We start from the raw sequence: 12328 nt of genomic DNA, 5'->3' as shown, positions 1-12328 counted from the left end.
GTTTTAGCAGTAGTAGTAATAGTAGTTTAGCAGTTAATAGTAGTTTTAGCAGTAGTAGTAATAGTAGTTTTAGCAGTAGTAATAGTAGTTTTAGCAGTAGTAGTAATAGTAGTTTTAGCAGTAGTAGTAATAGTAGTTTTAGCAGTAGTAATAACAGTAGTTTTAGCAGTAGTAGTAACAGTAGTTTTAGCAGTAGTAGTAATAGTAGTTTTAGCAGTAGTAGTAACAGTAGTAGTTTTAGCAGTAGTAGTAATAGTAGTTTTAGCAGTAGTAGTAATAGTAGTTTTAGCAGTAGTAGTAACAGTAGTTTTAGCAGTAGTCGTAATAGTAGTTTTAGCAGTAGTAGTAATAGTAGTTTTAGCAGTAGTAGTAACAGTAGTTTTAGCAGTAGTAGTAATAGTAGTTTTAGCAGTAGTAGTAATAGTAGTTTTAGCAGTAGTCGTAATAGTAGTTTTAGCAGTAGTAGTAATAGTAGTTTTAGCAGTAGTGATAACAGTAGTTTTAGCAGTAGTAGTAACAGTAGTTTTAGCAGTAGTAGTAATAGTAGTTTTAGCAGTAGTCGTAATAGTAGTTTTAGCAGTAGTAGTAACAGTAGTTTTAGCAGTAGTAGTAATAGTAGTTTTAGCAGTAGTAGTAATAGTAGTTTTAGCAGTAGTAGTAACAGTAGTTTTAGCAGTAGTAGTAATAGTAGTTTTAGCAGTAGTAGTAACAGTAGTTTTAGCAGTAGTAGTAATAGTAGTTTTAGCAGTAGTAGTAATAGTAGTTTTAGCAGTAGTAGTAATAGTAGTTTTATCAGTAGTAGTAATAGTAGTTTTAGCAGTAGTAGTAATAGTAGTGCTGCTATTAGATATGACATACTACCCCAGAGGAGGCTGGTGGGAGGAGCTATAGGAGGACGGGCTCATTGTAATGGAGGGAATGAAATAAATGGAACAGAGTCAAAATGGTGGTTTCCACCTGGTTCATGTGTTTGATACATTCCATTCCAGCCATGACAATGTAGAGCTCTGCACAGGCATGAATTTTAAGCCCGATCCCTACCCATGCCCGCAACGTTCAGGCCCTACCCTTATTAGGCCCGATAGCTTCTGTCAAATTTAAAGTCCGGCCCGGCCCTATATCCAAAATCTGAAATAACTTCTTCCATTAGTAAATCCATTCGCTGCTCCTCTTTGTCTGTCTTCCAAAGATATACAAATTTATAAATTATCCCACATCTTGGAAAATATGGGTAATGTTATACTTCTTGCTGTCCTTCTCTCAGCACATATCAAAGCTGCAGGCTAATGTTAAATCTAGACTTGGTTTCCGCTATCGTAATCTGTCCTCTTTCATCCCAGCTGCCAAACTAACCCTGATTCAGATGACCATCCTACCCATGCTAGAATATGTAGACACAATTTATAGCGACTGGAACGAGCTGCACCAAACACTCAAACTGGACAGTTTTATCTTTTCATTCAAAGACTCAATCATGGACACTCTTACTGACAGTTGTGGCTGCTTTACGTGATGTATTGTTGCCTCTACCTTCCCATCCTTTGTGCTGTTGTCTGTGCCCGATAATGTTTGTACCATGTTTTGTGCTGCTACCATGTTGTGTTGATACTCTACCATGTTGTTATCATGTTGTGTTGCTACTCTACCATGTTGTTATCATGTTGTGTTGCTACTCTACCATGTTGTTATCATGTTGTGTTGCTACTCTACCATGTTGTTATCATGTTGTGTTGCTACTCTACCATGTTGTTATCATGTTGTGTTGCTACTCTACCATGTTGTTATCATGTTGTGTTGCTACTCTACCATGTTGTGTTGCTACTCTACCATGTTGTTATCATGTTGTGTTGCTACTCTACCATATTGTTACCATGTTGTGTTGCTACTCTACCATGTTGTGTTGCTACTCTACCATGTTGTTATCATATTGTGTTGCTACTCTACCATGTTGTTATCATGTTGTGTTGCTACTCTACCATGTTGTTATCATGTTGTGTTGCTACTCTACCATGTTGTTACCATGTTGTGTTGCTACTCTACCATGTTGTGTTGCTACTCTACCATGTTGTTATCATATTGTGTTGCTACTCTACCATGTTGTGTTGCTACTCTACCATGTTGTTATCATGTTGCTACTCTACCATGTTGTTATTATGTTGTGTTGCTACTCTACCATGTTGTTGTGTTGCTACTCTACCATGTTGTTATCATGTTGTGTTGCTACTCTACCATGTTGTTACCATGTTGTGTTGCTACTCTACCATGTTTGTTATCATGTTATCATATTGTGTTGCTACTCTACCATGTTGTGTTGCTACTCTACCATGTTGTTTGCTACTCTTCATGTTGTGTTGCTACTCTACCATGTTGTTATCATGTTGTGTTGCTACTCTACCATGTTGTTACCATGTTGTGTTGCTACTCTACCATGTTGTTACCATGTTGTGTTGTTACTCTACCATGTTGTGTTGCTACTCTACCATGTTGTTATCATATTGTGTTGCTACTCTACCATGTTGTGTTGCTACTCTACCATGTTGTTATCATGTTGTGTTGCTACTCTACCATGTTGTTATCATGTTGTGTTGCTACTCTACCATGTTGTTATCATGTTGTGTTGCTACTCTACCATGTTGTGCTGCTACTCTACCATGTTGTTATCATGTTGTGTTGCTACTCTACCATGTTGTGTTGCTACTCTATCATGTTGTTATCATGTTGTGTTGCTACTCTACCATGTTGTTATCATGTTGTGTTGCTACTCTACCATGTTGTTATCATGTTGTGTTGATGCCTTGCTATGTTGTTGTCTTAGGTCTATCTTTATGTAGTTTAGTCTCTCTTGTTGTGATGTATGTTTTGTCCTATATTTATATATATATTTTATTTTACATTTTTAATCCCAGACCCCGTCCCCACAGGAGGCCTGTTGCCTCTTGGTAGGCCGTCATAGTAAGAATTTGTTCTTAACTGACTTGCCTAGTTAAATAAAGGTAAAACAATTTTTTAAATCACTCCTTTGTAGGAGAGCTCTCCTTGTCCCAGAGTCGCTCAGAATGCACCGCGGGGCGTATTGACGTAGCATGGGGAACGTACACAACGGGAATGCATAGGTCTTAGATTTGACAAGGTTGAAGCACTTCTGACACCATGGCATGACCTAAGTCAGAAATGACTGTACTCTGAAGCAGAGCACAAGCAAATGGCTCAACTTCAAAATGTAACTGATCAATTTATTAATACCTGAGTCCTACCCGGACCCTAGTTATTGATGAGACAACAGGACCTACCCAGCCCTAACCCGATGTATAACGTCAAGGCCTGTCGGGCCGGGTAGCAGAGCTCTATTATAATGAGCTCGTCCTCCTACAGCTCCTCTCACCAGCCTCCTCTGGTATACACATAGTGATACGAGAATATCAAACCCATTTCAGCTGGATCCTGGCCAAATGAGACTCATGCACTTCCAAGTAATGTACATTTCTGTATACACAGTGTGGTACGAATATTAAACACAGAAATGCACTACTCTTCCCTAAATCATGGTCTTTTTAGAGCTTTTAAATTATATTTTTGTTACAGGATATGAGATTAGTGCCAAAGACTTTCCAACAGATAATGTGGGATTTTGACTTTTGCACATTCATTCAGATTAGAAAACAAACAAGTAAAACCATTTATCCAGGTCAGGGGACAGGGTCAGTGGAACTGAACTGTAGATAGACTTGATGAACTCATGCACTTCGCTAACAGACATGGTGTCTGGCCATCATCCACACATCCTTGTCACATAATTGTCATTATTTCAGTAGGTTACACAACATACCAGACACTTTTATTTTGTATTCTTTTGAACTCTTTATAGCATCATGAAGATATGAACTATATTCATATACTCAAAGCTCATAGGCTTGAAGACCTACAGGTAACTGCCAAAATAAAGGAAACCCCAACATACAGTGGGGCAAAAAAAGTATTTAGTCAGCCACCAATTGTGCAAGTTCTCCCACTTAAAAAGATGAGAGTGGCCTGTAATTTTCATCATAGGTACACTTCAACTATGACAGACAAAATGAGAAGAAAAAAATCCAGAAAATCACATTGTATGATTTTTAATGAATTTATTTGCAAATTATGGTGGAAAATAAGTATTTGGTCACATACAAACAAGCAAGATTTCTGGCTCTCACAGACCTCTAACTTCTTCTTTAAGAGTCTCCTCAGTCCTCCACTCGTTACCTTTATTAATGGCACCTGTTTGAACTTGTTATCAGTATAAAAGACACCTGTCCACAACCTCAAACAGTCACACTAAAGTGTCTTAATAGGGCATTGGGCCAGCACAAGCCACAACAGCTTCAATGAGCCTTGACATAGATTCTACAAGTGTCTGGAACTCTATTGGAGGGATGAGACACCATTGTTCCACGAGAAATTACACCATTTGGTGTTTTGTTGACGGTGGTGGAAAACGCTGTCTCAGGCGCGGCTCCAGAATCTCCAATATGTGTTCAGTAGGGTTGAGATTTGGTGACTGAGTCGGCCATGGCATATGGTTTACATCGTTTTCATGCTCATCAAACCATTCAGTGACCACTTGAGCCCTATGGATGGGGGCATAGCCATCCTAGCCAAAATAATGGGCTTTTTCATACATGACCCTAAAAAGGATAGGATGTTAAATGCTTAATTAACTCAGGAACCACACTTTCAAATGTACTTTGTATCCCTCATTTACTTAAGTGTTTCCTTTATTTAGTCAGTTACCTGTATATTCACACCTGGTAACCTGTATCAGAGTTCTTGTCCATTTGGATTCAACAAAACAATAGCTAGTGTGTGAATAAATAAGAACATTGCTAACTCAAACAAAAAGACAGTCTTTTTAGGTGAGTTTGTTTTTAAATACCCAACCCGGGTGCCAGTCTTAATTGAATCAGGCCCTTCTCTTATATATAAGTAAAAAGTATGGATCTGTGGCTGTCCCATCAACGTGTACCTGTACCCAAAGACAGACCGACCTGGACAAAAGGAACACCTTCGTGAGAATGCTATTCAATGACTACAGCTCAGCGTTCAACGCCATAGTGCCCTCAAAGCTCACCACTAAGCTCAGGATCCTGGGACTAAACACCTCCCTCTGCAACTGGATCCTGGACTTCCTGATGGGCCGCCCCAAGATGGTAAGGGTAGGTAACAAGACATCATCCGCCACGCTAATCCTCAATACTGGAGCCCCTAAGGGGTGTGTGCTCAGTCCCCTCCTGTACTTCCTGTTCACCCATGACTGCATGGCCAGTCACTACTCCAAAACCATCATTAAGTTTGCATACAACACGACAGTGGTAGGCCTGATCACCAACAAGAATCAGACAGCCTACAGGGAGGTGGTGCCAGGACAACAACCTATTCCTCAATGTAACCAAGACTAAGGAGATGATTGTGGACTACAGGAAAAGGAGGACCGAGCACGCCCCCATTCTCATCGACGGGGCTGTAATGGAGCAGGTTGAGAGCTTCAACTTCCTTGGTGTCCACATCACCAACAAAGTAGAATGGCCCAAACACACCAAGACAGCCGTGAAGAGGGCACGACAAAGCCTATTCCCCTCAGGAGACTAAAAATATTTGGCATGGGTCCTGACATCATCAAAAGGTTCTACAGCTGCAACATCGAGAGCATCCTGACTGGTTGCATCACTGCCTGGTACGGCAATTGCTCGGCCTCCGACCGCAAGGCACTACAGAGGGTAGTACATCCCAGTACATCACTGGAGCTAAGCTGCCTGTCATCCAGGACCTCTACACCAGGCGGTGTCAGAGGAAGGCCCTAAAAATTGCCAAAGACCCCAGCCACCCCAGTCATAAACTGTTCTCTCTACTACCGCATGGCAAGCGATACCGGAGTGCCAAGTCTAGGACAAAAAGGCTTCTCAACAGTTTTTACCCCAAAGCCATAAGACTCCTGAACAGGTCATCAAATGGCTACCCAGACTATTACCATTGTGTGCCACCCCCCATCCCCTCTTTTTACACTGCTGCTACTCTCTGTTTATCATATACTGTATGCATAGTCACTTTATTAACCATATCTACATGTACATATTACCTCAATCAGCCTGACTAACCGGTGCCTGTATATAGCCTCTCTACTGTTATAGCCTCACTACTGTATACAGCCTCTCTACTGTTATAGCCTCTCTACTGTTATAGCCTCACTACTGTATACAGCCTCACTACTGTTATAGCCTCACTACTGTTATAGCCTCACTACTGTTATAGCCTCACTACTGTATATAGCCTCACTACTGTTATAGCCTCACTACTGTATATAGCCTCACTACTGTATATAGCCTCGCTACTGTATATAGCCTCGCTACTGTCATAGCCTCACTACTGTCAAAGCCTCACTACTGTATATAGCCTCGCTACTGTTATAGTCTCACTACTGTTATAGCCTCACTACTGTATATAGCCTCACTACTGTATATAGCCTCTCTACTGTATATAGCCTCTACTGTATATAGCCTCACTACTGTTATAGCCTCACTACTGTTAAAGCCTCACTACTGTTATAGACTCGCTACTGTTATAGCCTCGCTACTGTTATAGCCTCGCTACTGTTATAGCCTCGCTACTGTTATAGCCTCGCTACTGTATATAGCCTCTACTGTATATAGCCTCACTACTGTATATAGCCTCGCTACTGTATATAGTCTCTACTGTTATAGCCTCTCTACTGTTATAGCCTCACTACTGTTATAGCCTCGCTACAGTTATAGCCTCACTACTGTTATAGCCTCGCTACTGTTATAGCCTCACTACTGTATATAGCCTCTCTACTGTATATAGCCTCGCTACTGTTATAGCCTCGCTACTGTTATAGCCTCGCTACTGTATATAGCCTCTACTGTATATAGCCTCACTACTGTATATAGCCTCTACTGTATATAGCCTCTCTACTGTATATAGCCTCTACTGTATATAGCCTCACTACTGTTATAGCCTCACTACTGTTAAAGCCTCACTACTGTTATAGACTCGCTACTGTTATAGCCTCGCTACTGTTATAGCCTCGCTACTGTTATAGCCTCGCTACTGTTATAGCCTCACTACTGTATATAGCCTCACTACTGTATATAGCCTATATAGTCTACTGTTATAGCCTCTACTGTTATAGCCTCACTACTGTTATAGCCTCGCTACTGTTATAGCCTCACTACTGTTATAGCCTCGCTACTGTTATAGCCTCACTACTGTATATAGCCTCTACTGTATATAGCCTCGCTACTGTTATAGCCTCGCTACTGTTATAGCCTCTGTATATAGCCTCTACTGTATATAGCCTCACTACTGTATATAGCCTCGCTACTGTATATAGTCTCTACTGTATATAGCCTCACTACTGTATATAGCCTCTACTGTATATAGCCTCTCTACTGTATATAGCCTCGCTACTGTTATAGCCTCACTACTGTTATAGCCTCGCTACTGTTATAGCCTCACTACTGTATATAGCCTCTCTACTGTATATGGCCTCGCTACTGTATATAGCCTCGCTACTGTTATAGCCTCACTACTGTATATAGCCTCACTACTTTATAGCCTCGCTACTGTTATAGCCTCGCTACTGTTATAGCCTCACTACTGTATATAGCCTCGCTACTGTTATAGCCTCGCTACTGTTATAGCCTCGCTACTGTTATAGAGTTACTGTTATAGCATCTCTACTGTATATAGCCTCTACTGTATATAACCTCTCTACTGTTATAGCTCGCTACTGTTATAGCCTCGCTACTGTATATAGCCTCACTACTGTTATATCCTCGCTACTGTATATAGCCTCTCTACTTTATATAGCCTCGCCACTGTATATAGCCTCTCTACTGTATATAGCCTCTACTGTATATAGCCTCACTACTGTTATATCCTCGCTACTGTTATAGCCTCTCTACTGTATATAGTCTCGCTACTGTATATAGCCTCTCTACTGTATATAGCCTCTCTACTGTATATAGCCTCACTACTGTTATATCCTCGCTACTGTTATAGCCTCTCTACTGTATATAGCCTCTCTACTGTATATAGCATCACTACTCTTATATCCTCGCTACTGTTATAGCCTCTCTACTGTATATAGCCTCTCTACTGTATATAGCCTCTCTACTGTATATAGCCTCACTACTGTATATAGCCTCTCTACTGTATATAGCCTCACTACTGTTATAGCCTCGCTACTGTGTATAGCCTCGCTACTGTTATAGCCTCGCTACTGTTATATACTTGCTACTGTATATAGCCTCTCTATTGTATATAGCCTCTACTGTATATAGCCTCACTACTGTTATATCCTCGCTACTGTATATAGCCTCTCTACTGTATATAGCCTCTCTACTGTTATATAGCCTGTTATAGCCTCTCTACTGTATATAGCCCCTCTACTGTTATAGCCTCTCTACTGTATATAGCCTCTACTATATATTGTTCACCTAATACCTTTTTTGCACTGTTGGTTTTTGCATTTCACTGTTGGTTAGAATTTCACTGTCAGTAAGCATTTCACTGTAAGGTCTACACCTGTTGTATTCAGCATTTCACTGTAAGGTCTACTACACCTGTTGTATTCAGCATTTCACAGGCATTTCAGCATTTCATAAGGTCTACTACACCTGTTGTATTCGGCATTTCACTGTAAGGTCTACCTACACCTGTTGTATTCAGCATTTCACAGTGAGGTCTACTACACCTGTTGTATTCAGCATTTCACTGTAAGGTCTACCTACACCTGTTGTATTCAGCATTTCACTGTAAGGTCTACAGCTGTTGTATTCAGCATTTCACTGTAAGGTCTACTACACCTGTTGTATTCAGCATTTCACTGTAAGGTCTATCTATACCTGTTGTATTCAGCATTTCACTGTAAGGTCTACTACACCTGTTGTATTCAGCATTTCACTGTGACGTCTACTATACCTGTTGTATTCAGCATTTCACTGTAAGGTCTACACCTGTTGTATTCAGCATTTCACTGTAAGGTCTACTACACCTGTTGTATTCAGCATTTCACTGTAAGGTCTACTACACCTGTTGTATTCAGCATTTCACTGTAAGGTCTACACCTGTTGTATTCAGCATTTCACTGTAAGGTCTACTACACCTGTTGTATTCAGCAGTTCACTGTAAGGTCTACTACACCTGTTGTATTCAGCATTTCACTGTAAGGTCTACTACACCTGTTGTATTCAGCATTTCACTGTAAGGTCTACTACACCTGTTGTATTCGGCGCACGTGACAAATAAACTCTGATTTGATTCAGCTGTGTGATTGAGATATCTGCCATCTCTCCCCTGCTAGGTCAGTCAGGTACCACAACAGAGAGAAGAACAGAACAGTATTTTTTTGTTTTGATTAAAAGACAGATTACATCACTAGGAGGGTGAGCTCCCTCACATGCTGAAGACCTGTTGTATGCATCCCAAATGGCACCCTATTCCCCATATAGTGCACTACTTTTGACTAGGGTCCATAGAGTAACGGTCAAAAGTAGTGCACTAGAAAGTGAAACAAAAGGCTGGGCACTATGATGTCATGACAGGAGTTTAATAAAGTATGTCTGTCTATCTAAAGGACTACTGCTGCCTACTGTTTGTACAGGGTGAGAGAGGGAGGGAGAGAGAGTAGAAGTGAGAGGAAGATAGAGAGAGAGAGAGAGAGGAAAAGAGGGAGAGAGACATAAAGAAAGAAAGAGGGAGAGAGAGAGAGAAAGAGAAACTTATTAAGGGTCAGAGATGGTGAAGCTAGCCTGGGTGTAGTAATGATTACGGGTCAGAGATGGTGAAGCTAGCCTGGGTGTAGTAATGATTAAGGGTCAGAGATGGTGAAGCTAGCCTGGGTGTAGGAATGATTAAGGGTCAGAGATTTAGGAATGATTTAGGGTCAGAGATGGTGAAACTAGCCTGGGTGTAGTAATGATTAAGGGTCAGAGATGGTGAAGCTAGCCTGGGTGTAGTAATGATTAAGGGTCAGAGATGGTGAAGCTAGCCTGGGTGTAGGAATGATTAAGGGTCAGAGATGGTGAAGCTAGCCCGGGTATAGTAATGATTTAGGGTCAGAGATGGTGAAACTAGCCTGGGTGTAGTAATGATTAAGGGTCAGAGAAAGCTAGCCTGGGTGTAGTAATGATTAAGGGTCAGAGATGGTGAAAGCCTGGGTGTAGTAATGATTACTGGTCAGAGATGGTAGTAATAGGAATGATTAAGGGTCAGAGAGGGTGAAGATGGTAGGAATGATTAAGGGTCAGAGAGGGTGAAGTAGCCTGGGTGAGGAATGATTAAGGGTCAGAGATGGTGAAACTAGCCTGGGTGTAGGAATGATTAAGGGTCAGAGGTGAAACTAGCCTGGGTATAGGAATGATTAAGGGTCAGAGAAGCTAGCCTGGGTGTAGGAATGATTAAGGGTCAGAGATGGTGAAGCTAGCCTGGGTGTAGGAATGATTAAGGGTCAGAGATGGTGAAACTAGCCTGGGTGTAGTAATGATTGAGGGTCAGAGAGGGTGAAGCTAGCCTGGGTGTAGGAATGATTGAGGGTCAGAGAGGGTGAAGCTAGCCTGGGTGTAGTAATGATTAAGGGTCAGAGATGGTGAACTAGCCTGGGTATAGGAATGATTAAGAACAGAAAAGGCGATGTGTTACGGAACAGGGAACATCTGTTCCTCTGGGAACTGGGACTGTGCCCTGCTCTGGGCTGATTCCACCTCAAATCCTCATTAATCTAACCCCTCTAACCCCTCACACTACCAGACAGATAACACATCAGGAGCCAGCAGCACCCCTCCCTGACCTGCAGTAACTAACGCTACCGCTGTGGATGGGAGCTGTCTTCTCCTTACCAGAGAAATTACAGAAGTTATGTTATTTTTTTAAGTGTCCATTTTGGTAGGTACATTTAAATATATACACAGAAGTATAATAAGAATAAATCACAGCATATCCATGTAATCACGTTATAAAAATAGAGCTTTTTTCTTCTAAAAAGAGGAATAAAGATATCCCTGCACTTTGAATTGGGAGGCTGTTTGTTTACAGGTATTAAGTCACGAATGACCACTCTAATTTCTCCATATAAACCAATGCCTCGGACTAGGTATAGAACTGTGTGACGGTTCTCAGTGTTGTTGGTCTCGCTCCTTCCCACATTGACATGGATGGATGGTGCTGGAGTTAGAACACCGAGCACTTGAAATGAAGCGGCACACGTGGAACAAAGCAAGCGTTTCATTAGCATCTTCATCCACACGTTCATTTCCATGTTAGTTGCCACTCTGCATGTCAGTTGCCACTCTGCATGTCAGTTGCCACTCTGCATGTCAGTTGCCACTCTGCATGTTAGTTGCCACTCTGCATGTCAGTTGCCACTCTGCAAGTCAGTTGCCACTCTGCATGTTAGTTGCCACTCTGCATGTCAGTTGCCACTCTGCATGTCAGTTGCCACTCTGCATGTCAGTTGCCACTCTGCATGTTAGTTGCCACTCTGCATGTCAGTTGCCACTCTGCATGTTAGTTGCCACTCTGCATGTTAGTTGCAACTCTGCATGTTAGTTGCCACTCTGCATGTTAGTTGCCACTCTGCATGTCAGTTGCCACTCTGCATGTTAGTTGCCACTCTGCATGTCAGTTGCCACTCTGCATGTCAGTTGCCACTCTGCATGTTAGTTGCCACTCTGCATGTCAGTTGCCACTCTGCATGTTAGTTGCCACTCTGCATGTTAGTTGCCACTCTGCATGTCAGTTGCCACTCTGCATGTTAGTTGCCACTCTGCATGTCAGTTGCCACTCTGCATGTTAGTTGCCACTCTGCATGTCAGTTGCCACTCTGCATGTTAGTTGCCACTCTGCATGTTAGTTGCCACTCTGCATGTTAGTTGCCACTCTGCATGTCAGTTGCCACTCTGCATGTTAGTTGCCACTCTGCATGTCAGTTGCCACTCTGCATGTCAGATGCCACTCTGCATGTTAGTTGCCACTCTGCATGTTAGTTGCCACTCTGCATGTTAGTTGCCACTCTGCATGTCAGTTGCCACTCTGCATGTTAGTTGCCACTCTGCATGTCAGTTGCCACTCTGCATGTTAGTTGCCACTCTGCACGTTAGTTGCCACTCTGCACGTCAGTTGCCACTCTGCACGTCAGTTGCCACTCTGCATGTTAGTTGCCACTCTGCATGTCAGTTGCCACTCTGCATGTTAGTTGCCACTCTGCATGTCAGTTGCCACTCTGCATGTTAGTTGCCACTCTGCATGTTAGTTGCCACTCTGCATGTTAGTTGCCACT

The 12328-nt window shown here is 42.0% G+C and overlaps 1 pseudogene; it reads right to left on the bottom strand.

Annotated features, from left to right (window-relative positions):
• The window catches only part of LOC135551639 (unconventional myosin-Ig-like), a 170390-nt pseudogene that overhangs the window by 155468 nt on the left and 2594 nt on the right, over nt 1-12328 (bottom strand).

Source organism: Oncorhynchus masou, chromosome 13, assembly GCF_036934945.1.
Source record: "Oncorhynchus masou masou isolate Uvic2021 chromosome 13, UVic_Omas_1.1, whole genome shotgun sequence".
In the NCBI taxonomy this organism is placed as follows: Eukaryota; Metazoa; Chordata; class Actinopteri; order Salmoniformes; family Salmonidae; genus Oncorhynchus; species Oncorhynchus masou.
The sequence above is the reverse complement of the archived record's forward strand: the minus strand, read 5'-3'. Positions and strand labels throughout refer to the sequence as shown.